The sequence below is a fragment of the Prinia subflava genome, chromosome Z, assembly GCF_021018805.1.
Source record: "Prinia subflava isolate CZ2003 ecotype Zambia chromosome Z, Cam_Psub_1.2, whole genome shotgun sequence".
NCBI classification, from domain to species: domain Eukaryota; kingdom Metazoa; phylum Chordata; class Aves; order Passeriformes; family Cisticolidae; genus Prinia; species Prinia subflava.
The window spans coordinates 81,027,637-81,043,051 of record NC_086283.1 but is presented as its reverse complement, the minus strand read 5'-3'; positions in this window follow the sequence as shown (position 1 = coordinate 81,043,051).

Here is a 15,415-nt window from a genome sequence, read left to right as displayed (position 1 = left end):
TTGAAGTGCTGCACTATCATGAGCAGGGGAGAACATTATCACACTCACTAGTAATTGACTCTCAAAAACTGCAATGTCAGTCAAGCTAAACAAAACGAAACAAAGAATTTGTATATGACAGCAAATCATCTAGCTTAGTGTGTTGGAAGAAGAGACGAATAAGAGAAAAGCACATTTTTTACTAATCACCCTACAGCTGGCCTGCATCACCTTTCTTACTGTGCAGCACACAGCCAGCCCAGGACCCCTTTCTTTAGGTGTTCTGTCATGCTTTTCTTAGACCAGCTATGCAGCCTAAAATTTTCCTTCATGGAAACAAATGCACCTTTCTTTTGTACCAAAACTCACTGTGCAGTCCCATTCAGATTCAAATCTTGCCACCTCTCCCCACAAACAAACTCTTTGGTAGCTGACTTGATTAGGAGACAGTCTGTTGCCTATAAAATTACTTACACTGAATTATTATCATAAGGTGAGGTGAGACTTTTGTTCTCCTACATGCGCCTGCACATGGGGCTCATTACAAATACTTGACTGGGTCTGACAACCAGTAAGTCAAGGATGATTTGGCTGCAACTGGTTCCTGACCTAGGTTTTGTGGGCTGCAATCTTTCATTTGTATGCAACATGGGCACGAATCTACCTCAGTTAGGAACCAAGCAAGTTATCTTAGTCCCAAAATACAAATTACTATGAATCAGAGGTTATTTTAGATTACCGGTGGTCCTGTACACATTTTGTTGGTAGGAGTGGCAACTCAGAGACTGTTTGCCACTGACCCCTCATCACAGGTCTTAGGCTGGCATAGGAACTTCTAGAATGTATCTGCTTGAAACAGATCATAATTTTCTGGCTTATTTTTCAAATAAAACAATTCACTGAACCTCTCCGTGCCCACACAAAAAGTTGGCAAAGCTGATGGGAAGACTGTGTCCCAGAAGCTTTGTCTGAAGACATCTTCTGAGATTTGCTCTTCAGTCTCCTGCTCTGATTAGATGGGCTCTCCCCAACACTTTACAAGGCTGGCCACTTTACATGACTTTGATTTACCTGTGTCCTGGAAAGCTCAGAGGATGGAGATAACTCTGGTGACCAGACCCAGGGTTGGTCCTTCATCCCAGCTGTTTTAAGTGTAAAATAGTGTAGAAAATGCAAAGCTCAATATGCCATGGAACCCATGGGTGGAAGCATGGAAAGCAGAGGGAGGTCTTGTGGTTTGTGTCACCATGGCATTGGTGCATGGGATCATGGAGCGAGGCATAGGCTGTGTGGCCTTGTTCTTCTACCCCATATCCAAAAATGTCAAGTACACCTCCTATCAAGAAATATTCTGTACAATGTGCCTGCAAAAAACTAAAGATTTGACCACAGTCCCAACCACAGCCTTTGCACAATAATGGTTAACAAGGTATCAAAAATACCTCAATGCTGTATCTAACCTGGGGATGAGAACTGGACATGAAATTGCAGGGACAGATTGACAGGTTTGTTCTCTTCACCTTCTGTGGAAGGGACACCTTTTGGTCAGCCATGTGTCCTCAGCTGTGTGAGTACTGACATGGGATATTAAGCTTGTGATTGCAACTTTACTATTGGTGCTATGTATTATAACATAATATAACTCTGCATTACAACCAACAAACCAAAAAACCCTTATATGTTGCATTTAATAAATTGTGTGATTTGTGAATCCCACTGGCTCTTTTGAATGTGACTCGACCTATAGTCAACTGTTTTCACATCCAGTGTTGAACCTTTAGTTATGCTTCTGCAACACCAGCTGAAAAGTTTTTCCTCAAGTCCACTATGGACCTCTATTTTGTTACTCCTTATATCAACTGCACCTGCTGAGAACAACTCTAACACTGTAGTTCAACTATTTGTTGGCTCCTATTAGATCTCCCCTTGAGACTCTCTTCACCAGACTAACAAATTCCAGCTCCCTAGACTCTGTTTCTAGGACATGTGTTCTGTTTTCTGGTGTGGGTAGCCATCCTCCACTCCTCCAGTTTCTTGGTAGCCCTGTTGAGCTGGAGACCCAGCAGTGGAGATCATAACTCCCTTGCTCTGCCTGCCACAGAAGTCCTAACACAGACCAAGGTGTGGTTTGCCTAGTTTGTGATGGGAGCACATCACTGGCTCACAATCAGTCTGATATTAACAATAGGTGTTGGACTTGGTGATCCTTGTGGGTGCCTTCCAACTCAGAACATTCTGTGATTCTATGGGATCACTGATATCACAGTCAGGTCAGGGTAGGGCAGGAATATCCATCATCAGTACCTGCACTGATGATGGACCCTTCCCAAGGACTCAGCAATGTCAGTGCTCAGTTTGCACACAAAACATAGCTCATGTCAAAGGACTTTTTTCCAGCCACCCGAGAATAAGAAAGCTATAGCAGCAGACCTGCAACTCAAAGCGATCTCAAAGGAGAATTCTATTGCTTTGTGATAGAGAGGTGTGATTTAACTTCTTTCTCTGACTTACTCTGAAGCCCAGTATCCCAAAAACATATTAAGAAGAAGGTGGGAAACACCATAATTTTAAATAATGACTGCATTTCTTGTAGTCTGTAAATATCTCATCAGGTATTGCTGGGTATCTCAGCTCTGATACCCTGGGAAAGTTCCAACATAGATAATTGCCTCCTGCCTAATTCAGTTCACATTTAATAGAGTGGCAACACTCAAGTGATTGCCCCTGGGTAAATGACTGGTGGGAATCAAGAGTGCACAAAAAGCACATTAAGAAGCAGAGATGGAAATTCATTGAGAGTCAATGTTTGGGGAAAAGTCCTCCTCCCTTGCCTCAGGAAGCCGTGAGCCAATTTCTCACTTTCAGCTGCACCAGCCTGGATATATGGAAAGACACTTTGAATTGTGCTTCTCCTAGAAGGATGATATCATAAAGGATTACATTGGATATGGTGCCATGAGGGGTGCCACAATTCTTTCTGCAAAACTCCTAACAATTCTCATGTTTTCTTCAAACCTTGTTAATAGGCATTATAGGGACCACGGACCATTTTTTCCAAGCAGTTGCTGTCCCTCCTAGAGAAAAAGAAGGGCATTCTAATTGCCACCACTGGTGGGAGGGCAGCAATATTGGCAACAACTCGTGTAACGTGGTTGTTGGTGTCCACTGTGCGTTTGGAGTTGGCACCATTTACATCCTGTGTCTGTCTGTGTCCAGTACTCAAACGTGCCATCTGCAAAGGAAAAGCAGACATATTGCTAGGATAGCTGGAGATAGGCGTGCTGGGGGGACAAGAAGGCCTGTCTGGTTTAGACTCGGCTAAGCTGACACTTGCTCCTGTGTTGTATTTTCTTGCACAGTCTTTCCTCCCACACATGAAGCAAACTGAAATTGGTTAGTTTTGCTGAAGAAGAAGAAATGGTCCATGCCCTGGCAGAGGCTTCTTTTTCTGTTCGGTGTTATTTGAGATTATATCTGCCAAATTTATTGTTTCCTTAGAAGATCGACAAGTTTGCTAGGATCCAGGTTCATCCGTGGCACGTGCACCTAGTAAAAAATTTGTCAGAGATCCTACAGCTCCAGATAGGTCAAGGCAGGACAAGAAACAGCTGCTCCATATCATGTGGCCATTCTTGCTTCTTGTTACTTGGTGCTGCATGGAGGCGCAGAGGTATGCAGCTTACCTCCACTTATCTTTATTGTGAAAAATTGCATCACTACAATTTTTCTCATGAATAAAAATCTGGAGATCTCAGCTTCCTTGCTGTGCTGAGATCCTTCTGTTTCCTGGCTCCTGGTAGTCTTCCTCCAAGTGTCAGAAATTTCCCCTCCTTTCCAAAAATCGTGCTGTGTCTTGGGGCTAATCTCAACCTTACATTTTACACTCAAGTTTTGAGTGACTTAACATCACCCCAGCAAAACAGCCCTTCAGATAAAGCCACAAGAAGAATCACAGAATAATAGAACGGTTTGGGTTGGAAGGGACGTTAAAAATCATCATGGTCCAATCCTCCTAATGTGGGTAGGGAAGTCTTCCACTAGACCAGGTTGATCAGAGCCCCATCCAACATGGCCTTAAACACTTGAGGAATGGGGCATCCACAACTTCTCTGAGCAACCTGTGCCAGTCTCACCACCCTCACAGTAAAGATTTTTCTCTTAATATCTGATCTAAACCTGCACTCTTTCAATTTAAAGCCAGTCTCCATTTTTCCAGCACTTTATGATCTTATTAACAGTCTCTCTCCCATCACAGAATCATGGAATTTTTTGGATTGAAGGAGACTTTAAAGATCATCTAGTTCCAAATCCCAATGCCTTTTCCACCTGTGCAGCCCTGGGATTCCCTCTCCCAGCTCTCTGTTAACAGTAAGAGAACAGCTGCTTGTGAATCCCAGGTGGTGTCCCTGAGCCAGCACCTCATCAGGGAAGCTAGCCCAGGGCCTTCAATTCATCTCTGAGTCCTGAAAACAGACCTGCTGCAGTCTGTGCAAGTACAGAAGGAGAAAACTGAGAGTAGGACCCAACTAGATTTTTCCATTTCAATCTGAATGGGATAAATTACTCATCCAACTGTGCTTTTCTTGTCATGCACTTAAGGGATATTCTCACTTAGGTGAATTCTGATCCAGAGACTTTTTTAGAGGGTGTGTTATAATTCAAACAGCAAGCTGGGGCAGCTGTCCCTGGCAAGCTGGAGGTATTGAAAGGATCTTGGCTTCAGTAGATGAAGATAACTGGGGAGATTGGACAAAGGAGAAAGAAGACATGAGAGAGATCTCATTTCATCCAGTTATGTATACAGAATGTTAAGTAATCACATAACTTAGTAGTAATGATTCATCTTGGTAATGTCTTGTTAAAGTTCTGGGCTAGTTGTGTCTTGCACACATGCTCCAGGCTGAAATGGGGACAAAAAAACCATCCCTGGCTAAAGTAACAGTTAGATATTGCATAAGGGACTCTCTTTCCTAGTGGATGCAGAGGCTGACTCTGAAGGGGTTAATGTGCCTCATGGGTGGGGGCTTTTGAACTGGTAGGAGCAGACCACAGGTGGAGGAGAGTATTTGAAATGAAGGGAGATATGCTTCTGGGCAGTGGAAAATATGGGGCTTTGCCAGCAGGCTGCTTTTGGCAAAGTCTGCTCTTGCCAGCTGTAACCTTGGCAGAGTCCACATACAAACCATGCACATGCTAATTCTGCTGGCATTAATTAGACAGCGATTTCCTTTGGGGCCAAAGACATTTTGGATAAGCAGGCACTGGCCTATTGTCCAGGATTACTCTGTTTTAATTCTGGCATTCGTTTAGGCAGATTTTTTTCGTCCCCCTCATGGAACCTCTGTCTGCAGTCCATAAGAGGAACAAGTTTTTTTGACCATGACACGATGGACCTGTATTGCAGAGCAAAAGGAGAAGAAAGAACCTTTGTCCTTTTGGTATTAATGTCAGCCCAGCACAGTGGGGGATCTCATGTTAAGGCACATGGTATTGTTGGTGACAAGCTTAAGTGTGATGCCCTTTGCTTTTTAATTTATAGCAAGGCAAACTGTGAACAGCCTGGGGCAAAAGCAGGTCTAAGAAATGGGAGTCACCAGATCATTCCTGGAATGGGGATGTCATAAGAGACCTATGGCATATTTGAGTTTCCAAGCATTGAGTGGTGTCAGTTCAGCTCTGTGTGACAAGGAATTAAGTTTTTAGCTTCCTTTGCAGGAGGTTCACTAAGTTTTTCCGTCCATGATGGAGGTGTGTTCACATCCCTGAATATGAACCTGAGATCCTGCAAGAGGTGCCGGCAAAAAAAGTCAGGGACTGCATAACTGAAGGAGGGGGTTGTGCTTTCCCAACCTTCTGTACCAGGTCTGTGTGCTTCTGGGTCACGTTACAACACAGATTTGTATTAAAACATGGTTTGAGTCCTGAATAAATTTGAATTCTATTAGCCAAGATTCATAACACATACATTAGGCAACAGATATGTTTTTTATATGTGCCCAACCAAGCACATGCACCAAGTTGGTGTGTGGTTCCCTGGCAATGTTAGCCAAGCTAAATGTGGACAGCTGCAACCTTGTCCTCTCTGTCCTTGCCAGCCTGACTGCATGGCCTGAAAACGTTGCCATTTTCATTGCTGGATGACTGTTAGATGTGCTCCATGAACTGCCTCTCCAGGGAGCACAAGAGCACTGGCAGTGGCACAAGGGAGAGGAAGGAGGAGAAGGAGAAGGAGAAGGAGAAGGAGAAGGAGAAGGAGAAGGAGAAGGAGAAGGAGAAGGAGAAGGAGAAGGAGAAGGAGAAGGAGAAGGAGAAGGAGAAGGAGAAGGAGAAGGAGAAGGAGAAGGAGAAGGAGAAGGAGAAGGAGAAGGAGAAGGAGAAGGAGAAGGAGAAGGAGAAGGAGAAGGAGAAGGAGAAGGAGAAGGAGAAGGAGAAGGAGAAGGAGAAGGAGAAGGAGAAGGAGAAGGAGAAGGAGAAGGAGAAGGAGAAGGAGAAGGAGAAGGAGAAGGAGAAGGAGAAGGAGGAGAAGGAGATCACACAGAGCAGACAATACAGGAGAGGGAATATGTGATCTTGGCTTAACTGCCATGGTGAGATACTATAAGGGCTTAGTGCAGTCAGATGACACCTGATTTGACCTGGAGACAGCACAGTACAGTCTGTGCTGGGTCTGATCCAGAACAAAGCCTGCCAGATCAGAGTTAATCCTTGGAATACATTTCTGTCAGCAGTGTAAACTTAAGTTGCACCACAGCTTTGCTTCACATAGCTACAACTTCTTTTTCTGGCACTAGGAGCCCCTTGGATGCATAAAGAGAGGGCAATAGTTTTCTGCTTCCCCAGCTCCATACCAAAGAACAATTCCTCTCTGACAGGCCAGTATGGCACAAAGAATTCTATTCCTTGGCACAAAGAAAAGGCAGGTCAAGACGTGTATTCCCACAGTGATTTTCTGCCTCATAAATTGCAAGTCTTGATGGCTGCAAACCCAAGTGAAGCACAAAAGCTATTCCCTTAGCAACAGGTGATATAACAAGAGATGAGAGTAGCTGGAGCTACCCCCACATGATGCTGTGTCTTGCCTCACCTGCACATTGCCTCCAGGGTCGGTGATGCCTCTGACTGTCTCCAGCCTTGCCACATGGCGTTGTCACCACAATGGGACTGTCACGGGGAATGAGTGATGCAAGTACAAGCATCAGGTCCTTTGCACATTCACTTTTGGAGGGGTACTTAGGCTGTCCAAGAGACCATGAGGAACTCACTTAGACCACTTGTTACACGTGAGTATTTGAAATCACTTAAAGAATCACCAGCAAGGGTATCAGTAAAAACCAGATTTAAGATTGAGCAACAGCATGACAAAGTTCATTAACAAGGTTCACTCTACTACCTACTGGATACTTAAGGCACACCAAGGAAAAACAAGCAACAACAAAACCAAACAAAATCTAGCCAATCAAAACAGAAATGAACCAAGAATGTCTATATATGTGTGTGTGTGAGACAAAAGGAGAGTAAGGGCAAGGATAAAAATGAAAATGGCCTAAAATCTTAAGAGCACTCAACAGTGCTTAGGCTTAACTTATAACTTAACCTTAATTTATACCTTAAATTTAACTTAGAATTTAACCTTTACAATTTAACAGAGGAATAACTCTTAACAATGTTTAACCTAACTTATAACTTCAAAGTTAAACTTGGCAATTTAGCAAAAGAACAGTTAGCAGCATTTAACTCAGCTTATAACTTATGACAACTTTACTTACAGGTCTAATTTAGATATCTAAGATACCTAAACATCTAAGAAAGCAGCATTTCTCCCAGATTGCTACAGTATATGCACATGTGCATGCGCACAGAGAGAAAGGGTCAGTGCAAGGAAGGTACTTGTGAAAAATTCCCCTCAAAGGTAGGCAAATACTCACTTTGGATGCCTTTGCAATACCCCAGTGGTCCAAGAGTTGGGCCCTAAAGAGTAGGGGTGTTGGCCTAAGATTCACTGTCGTCCAGTGATTCTCTGAGTACAACAAACATGAGAGTTGGCTGGTTCTGAGAGGCCCCACTCAGAGGAGGAGGCTGGTCACAGCCTCCTGGGGCCCAGGAGAGCTCCAAGAGTCTCCTTTTGGACCACTGTTTATGGGGTTGCAAGACAGTGGGCTTTAGTCATAACAGTGTTTCATCTGTGGGCCACAGTTTGGGTTGGCACTTTCTTTGAAAGTGTAAGAACAGAGATGTTTCTGCTATTCAGGGAAGAAAAATAATTTCCAAGTCTGCTCATAAAGAAAACAGGAGCTCGTAAGGTAGCAGCAGTTCCTAGGAGCAGTCTAATAAGATCAAGAAGAGCTGAGTCCAGGTGCTTTTTGCCAAGGCCAAGACCTCATGAGCATTTCTCAGATGACAGTGCTGCCTGGGAAAGGTGGGGGGATGCACCACCACATCTGAGTTTAGGTCTCATTACTAAGGGATTTAGGACCTGGTATTGCCTCTCTCTATGCATATATACAGTGCTGGCATAACTGGATCTGTTGCAGTTAAATTTCCCTAGGGATTGTGTAATACAAAGCACTATCAGAGCACTCATGAATCTGTGGGTTTTATAGCTTTGGATCATCTGGTATGGGAAAAATTGTAATGTAAAGTAATGCCTTTGCCTCCTGAGGTGGGATTGAATTTGCAGGCTAAGACTGAAGTTTGGGCAATCAAATGCATTTAGGCACCATTTGAAATGGTCTACAGTATCTGAAAAATCCCTGTGTGGCTGTCAGGCCTTACACAGGAGCTGCAGCAAACCCGAAGGAGCAGCTTCAAATGGCCTTTCAAAGACATCATTCAGCAGATTTGAGTGCTACATCAGTGACTCTTCTTAGGGTCCCATACTGTCTTCAACACTACATGCCTCAAAACTGATCTTCACCCACAAAACTGACAGGGTTTGGAAGTCCAGATCCTGTGGTGGGGTGTGCAGTCTATGCTTCGTCTATTTCTCTGGTCTTGGGATATGTGATAAGAAGAGTGTGTCTTTCTCAAAGTCCCAGCTTTGTCTTAATTTTCATCTTTATTTGCAACCTTTTTTGCCCTGCAATATAGAGTGAGGTGGTCCTCATAATGAGATTTTCCATGAAGCAGTGAATGTAATTTTGGCATTCATCATATTGAGATACAGGTATTTTAAAGTCCTCCTTAAGACCATGCAGAGATCTGGAACCAAGCTGTACTGCTTAACTTTTCCCTCTATGTTCATGTAAAAGTTAAAAAATGAAGATGACAAGAACTTTCTTGAAAGATATTACATTAGGGTTTTTTCTCTTATATGTAACTGCCCTAGTCTTTTAATAATCTTATAATCCCTGTTTTAAATATCTGCCTTTCTTCTTTCACATTTGCTTTTATTTTCCTTCTGCATCCACCTGATTATCATTTCCATACATTTCATATCACTGGGGCTGGAATTTCCCATGTCTTATCTGTAGAGCACTTTTTAAATTATTTTCTCATTATACTGCATGATTAAGTTGTTATGTAAAATTCTTTTAATCTGTTTCCATAAAACCTAATGTTTCTGGGGCAGGATCATTAAAATCTTGTGGTTTCCCAGATGATTGCTTGGGGCCTAAAAAGACACACAAGCACAAGTCATTTGTCAGTATATCACCTCTATCAGGTATGTTTGTAACATCCTGGGTTTGAAGAAACAGGGCAGACTCTTACAGACCACATCTTGTGGGGATTTGGTTTGCATACATATCAGTGATAAGTTAAGAAACTTTTTACTGGGGATATTCCGGTTATAAAATTTTGATTTAATACAGCCAGTATATCTGTAGTCTGATCTCCTGATTTGCTAAAACCAGTGACTCTTTGGTTGGAATAGCAGAGTGAGGGCCTATCTGTGAAAATGTATTCCTTATCATACATTATCCTGGAGAGAGCTCCTTGCCAGGATGTTTTTTATCTCCACAACCAAGATGTTAGTGAGTGAGAAATCCTGGTCCATATCCTTTTGGGATTAGTAGATAAAAGCATGACATAGAACCGTAAAAAGAATTGTTAAGGTTGGAAAGGACCTCCAAGATCATAAAGTCCAACTTTCAACCCATCACCACCACATGTTCATCACCAATGTTGCTCTCAGGTGCAGAGCAAAACAAGGTTTTTTTAACACCTGCAGCTATGATGACTCCACCACTTCCCTGGACAGCCTGTTCCAGGGCTTTACAAACGCTTTTCAGTGGAGAAAACGTTTCCCTATACCTAATCTAAATCTCTCCTGGCATGATTTGAGGCAATTTCTCCTTCTCCTGTCACTTGTTTGTGAAGAGAAGAGATTGACCCAACTGGGCAACACCCTCCTGTCACAGAGTTGTAGACAGGCAGAAAGTCCCCCCTGAGTCCCCTTGCCTCCAGACTAAACAACCCAGCTGCTGCTCATCAAACTTATGCTCCAGACCCTTCCCTTCTCTGCTCCCTTCTCTGGAAATTCTCTAGCACCTCAATGTCTTTCTTGTGGTGGGAGGCCCAAAACTGACCACAGGATTTGAGGCACAAGACATAGAAAAGTTTAATTATCCCTTGCAAGGTCAATCAGGTGACTTGGAACTTTCTACCTTGTTCTTTCCAATCTGTGTATCTGAGGACAAGTAAGGTCATTTGTCTTGCGGCACAGCTTGCACAGCTCCAAACATGGACCAACAGTGGCTGACACTGGTTTCAGAGCCCCCCCAGCACTGGAGAAACCATGTGGGAGGTAGCTGTGTGAGCACCTCCATTCCACACAGGACAGCTCCTTTTGCTCTGGATCCTGGAGGCCAGCATGGCACCCCATGCCTAGCCTGCTCAAGGGACCTGAACCCATGTGTCCACATGGTGCTGTGTCACAAACTCTTCCAGCTGGTGCTGAACTACCCCAGGCACCTCCATGCTGAGTGCTCTGGAGTTTTGCTTGGATCTCTACCCTTGCCATTCACACTTTGCTGTTCCTGGATATTTATCTTATGTTTGCTGTAATATTTGAACGTAGAATCACAGAATGGTTTGGGTTGAAGGGACCTCAGAGATCATCTCATTCCAACTCCTCTGCCATGGTCAGAAATATCTTCCACTAGACCAGGTTGCTCAGAGCTTCATCCAGTTTGGTCTTGAATTCTTGCATGCATGGGGCATCTACAGCTTCTCTGAACAACCTGTTCCAGTGCCTCACCACCCTCACAGTAAAGATTTTTTGTAATATCTTATCTAAACCTACTTTCTTTCAGTTTGAAACATCCGCAGTACTACAGCTTGCCAAACAGTGGTTTTGCCCAGAGGCCTGCCTTGCCTTGAGCAATGGATGCATTTCCTCATTAATGTCTGAGAGAATGAAAGAACAACCAGACAAATCGAACAACAGATTTTGCTTTCTGAAAGTGACTGATGATTAAAAAATGCCCAGTCCAATGCAGGCTTTAAGCAAACATCATCTTCTTAGTGTTATCTGTCACACTCATGTGGGAATAAATTTCTTTTATGATGCTTATCACCCAGTGAAAAATGTTGGACTGGAAAGGAATGGGAAAGGTGAGCATCATTTGGAAAGCTAGGATGATGTCTCCTTGTGCTGCAGGGCATGGGGTTTTGGGTTCTTCCTTATGCAATGTGTTATGCTTCATACTAAAGGCCTGGAAAGAGGAGACAGAAAGTGCTGAAAAGCACATTACAGCTGGGGCCACTGGAAATGATGTGTGCACACTCAGGAAAAGTCCTGCAACAGAAAAGTATCACTGTGGAGGCCTAGCCAGAAAACAGACTGGGGACACAGATCTGGGTGCAACAGAGTAGCAGGGCAGAAGACTGCCCCTTAGTTTATTTTGCCATTATATACCTGTGGCAAGGTGACCATGGATTGGAGAAGGGTATCCCCACCTCTCCTGCCACATTGGTCCAGGAGGCTGTCATTCAACCTTCCCTTCTCTTGGAGAAGGAATTCATAACATTGCCAATATTTACAAAACATGATCGTGTGTTTACAATTCACCAGCGTGAGAAACTGCACATTTCTCCTTTAATATGAACGCTCAGCAAACCAGGAAAATTCATGGCAACAGAAAAGGATGGCATTGATGAAGTAACATCACACTACTGAGAGATGGAATGCTAAAAATTGTAAGGAGGGTTCAGTCAGTTCCAGATAACTTCAGCTTAAGAAAAAGTGGTAAATGAGGTTGTCTGTGTGATAGATATAGTGGGTTAATTCGTGCTTTTATGGATTATAAAATGTTAAAATCATGGTTTGGTAAAATATAATATAGAGTGTAAACTAAATTCCAGCCAGCCACGGAACTGAGAAATTCCTAGGCAGGCACCAGCCAGTAACCTCCATTTAGGAGGACACAATGAGATGTCAGGACCTGGAGATGATGAGATTGGCATCAGAAAGGAAGACACATTAAGATAAGGAATCAGTTCTCCTCCCGTGGGCAGCAGAGCCATCAGAGCATCATCATCACACTGATCTCTGGGAGGAGAACGTCTGTCCATTCAAAAATTTCAGCTTTCATTCACCCACCGGAGGACTAAAATTGACACTTCTCCCTCCTAGAGGAGACCCCATTCAACAGACCAACGATGGCGATGAATTCGAATAACTAGTCCTGGGAAACAAAGAACTGTGGGGAAATCTTATGCCGGGGGCAAAATAAAGTGTATAAAACCTGGACCCCAAATGGGGCCAATTTGTGAACTTTGGGGGGACTGCAGTGTGCTAGAGGCTGCGTCCCAGTTCAGCCTTGGACGATCCCGGGTTTATCATCACCGTAACTCTGCTGGGGGTTTTTACCGAAATTCTGTCATTTAATAAACCAAATCATATTTTCAATTGGAATATTGAATTGGCATTTATAATATCTGGATCTTCACACTTCGAAGATCTCAAGTGTAAACAGACAGTTTGCATCTCTGTAAAGGTTTAAAGAACGCCTACTTTCAAATATTTCCTGAAATAAATCCCCCTGTAGCCCCTCTTATGTTCCAAGGCTAGCTCAGTCCTTAGGGGGCTTTGGAGGAATAATTCATGAGCAGGACAAAGGATTCCAAAAGAGGCTCTGATCCCCAGCTGTGGTTCAAGACGTTTATTCCAGTGGTAACCAGAGGGGAAAGAGAACGAGTGCAGAGAAGAGGGTCTTATCTAGCTTCTCCAGGGAGGGGCAGTTGGGACACAGCAAACAGGGTCAGAAAGGGGACGAAGGGTTAAACTACATGGTTACAGGCTCTAAGGGTCCCTGAGGGGGGAGAAACCATTCCCCAGGGGAATGTAACAATTTCCCACCACATGGAGAGTTTGTAGCCACAGCATGGCCTTTTGTCTCAAGCCTGATGGTAACTATTTATTTTTATTTTTCTTTATTTGGCTGCATCTGTCCATTTGCAAGGCAGGTCTTACTCACTTGTGACTGCTGTTTTTCATGATAAAATCTTCTTTCCTGTCAGTGGGACTTAGTTAGTAATTGACTGATGACAAAGAGAAGGTGGAAAACAGACAGAGTGATATTTTTTCAGAAAAAATGCAATCCAGGGAAAAAGTTAATGCGTTTACAATTCACATCTTCTGTTTCCAAGTATGTGGTTTATTTTAAGGAGGCTTTCCATGCCAGAGGTGTGCTGATAGGTGCAGTGCATAGACAGAGGGAAGGACTAGATGAGTGGCTGAATGGATCTTTGTCTTCCAAAATCTCCCAGATCAGCTTAGCACTTGAGTCTTTCAATGCCTCATCACCAGATGGTCTTTGACTGGCTCTTTTTTTCCCCTGCAAAATTAGGCCTTTAAAAGAACTTTATAGGTTCCCATTTTTTTCACTAATTCTTTCACAAATTCCACGTGATATAGAAGGCTGTCACTAGTCCACTGCCTTCCCAGGACCTGGGACCTTCATCATCAACTCCACTATATGGGAGAGAAGAATTTTCTTGCAGAAAGCAGGAAAAAATAAAGCCTTCTAAACACATTAAACCAAGTTGCCAGGGTCTTGGGATCGGGCAAATTTTTCAAGGAAGAAGAGCAGATCCAGGTTACTTGAGAGCCCACCTAGACATGATTACTAAAACACTGAATTTCTATTGCATTTTGAGAGCCCTAATCACTACGATGAGCTACAAATATAATGTGTGGATATTAATATTGTATTAAAAGTCTTCATCTTTTGTATTAATTGGGTTTTTCTGATACCAGACCATGGCAGCATTAACTTTGGCTTAATGTACCAGTTAAAACTGGTAAACTGGTCTGCCTCAGCTGGCACCCTGGAACTCTCTCAGTGAATGAGCTCTGCTGCTGGTAAAGTTGCACATTGGAGCAGTTCATGGAAGAGGAGGTTGAAATATGGATGTCTAATAAGAGGTGTGAATATCTAGTAAGGACGTACTTTCTACACCATCCACCAGTGGATTAAACAGGTGCTGTTTTCTTGAATGTTCAAAGATGACATTGCTGATGACTCATTCTGGAACAGGGAATTCATTGAATACACTAATGTGCAAGCAAATTTATCTTCCTTCAGGATATTTGAAAAACTGTTGGATTGCCTGGCAAATACTCCAGCTGAAAAAGTAACTACTGGCCAGGGTTCCAACAATTCATCAATGCTAATGGCATAAATGGCATGGTGTCAAAGGTTAAATAAAATGTTCCTTGCACTCCTTTAAATATCTTGATCTCTTGAGAGATGAAGTTTCATAATTTGATAGTACTAGGCGATTTGATTCTGTGTGTTTTCTCAGAGTGTTGCTGCACAGGTGCAATAACATGTTAAAAACCATCTGTTTTAGCCACAATAGAAAGCATTTAAGCAGCAGTTTTATGTTATGACATTCATATTATTTCTAGCCTTCAACTTTTCTTCCCTGGTTCACAAATTCTTTGTCAACAGGAGCTCTCACCTTAAGGGACTGACCTGACTGGCTGGAAACTGAACCCTGAAGGGTATTTTTATGTAAGGCAGGTTCAGCACTGGCTGGAAGAGGGAGGGAGCCCTTGTCTGGGGAGAGGTGCAAGGAGATGGCTTAGTGCAGCCACCTGGGAGCTGGTATTGGCACCATGCCATGTCAAGTCCACATGGGAAATTAATGTGTAAAACTGGCACCATATTACAGGAATGCTGCTCTTCCAGACACACGGTAACTTCCTTGCTGACAAACTCTTGGTTCTGTGACTCCCATGAAGCCACAGGTGTGGCTTTGCTCCCTTGAACCATCTGGGTGCCACCACCCTTCCCTCCCCAGGTCCTGTTTCCAGGACTGATCCCACATCGGCAGCAGGTGGGGAGAGGCAATAAAATCCCTTCCTTTCTGGTCCAGAGTTATTTGGTGAAGCACTGGGGGGAGCACAGCTGAGGGGGCAGTTTGGGAAGCTCCATATCAGGAGTGGAAATTAGATTTATACTGACCTACCACCACCTGTCTGGTTTAT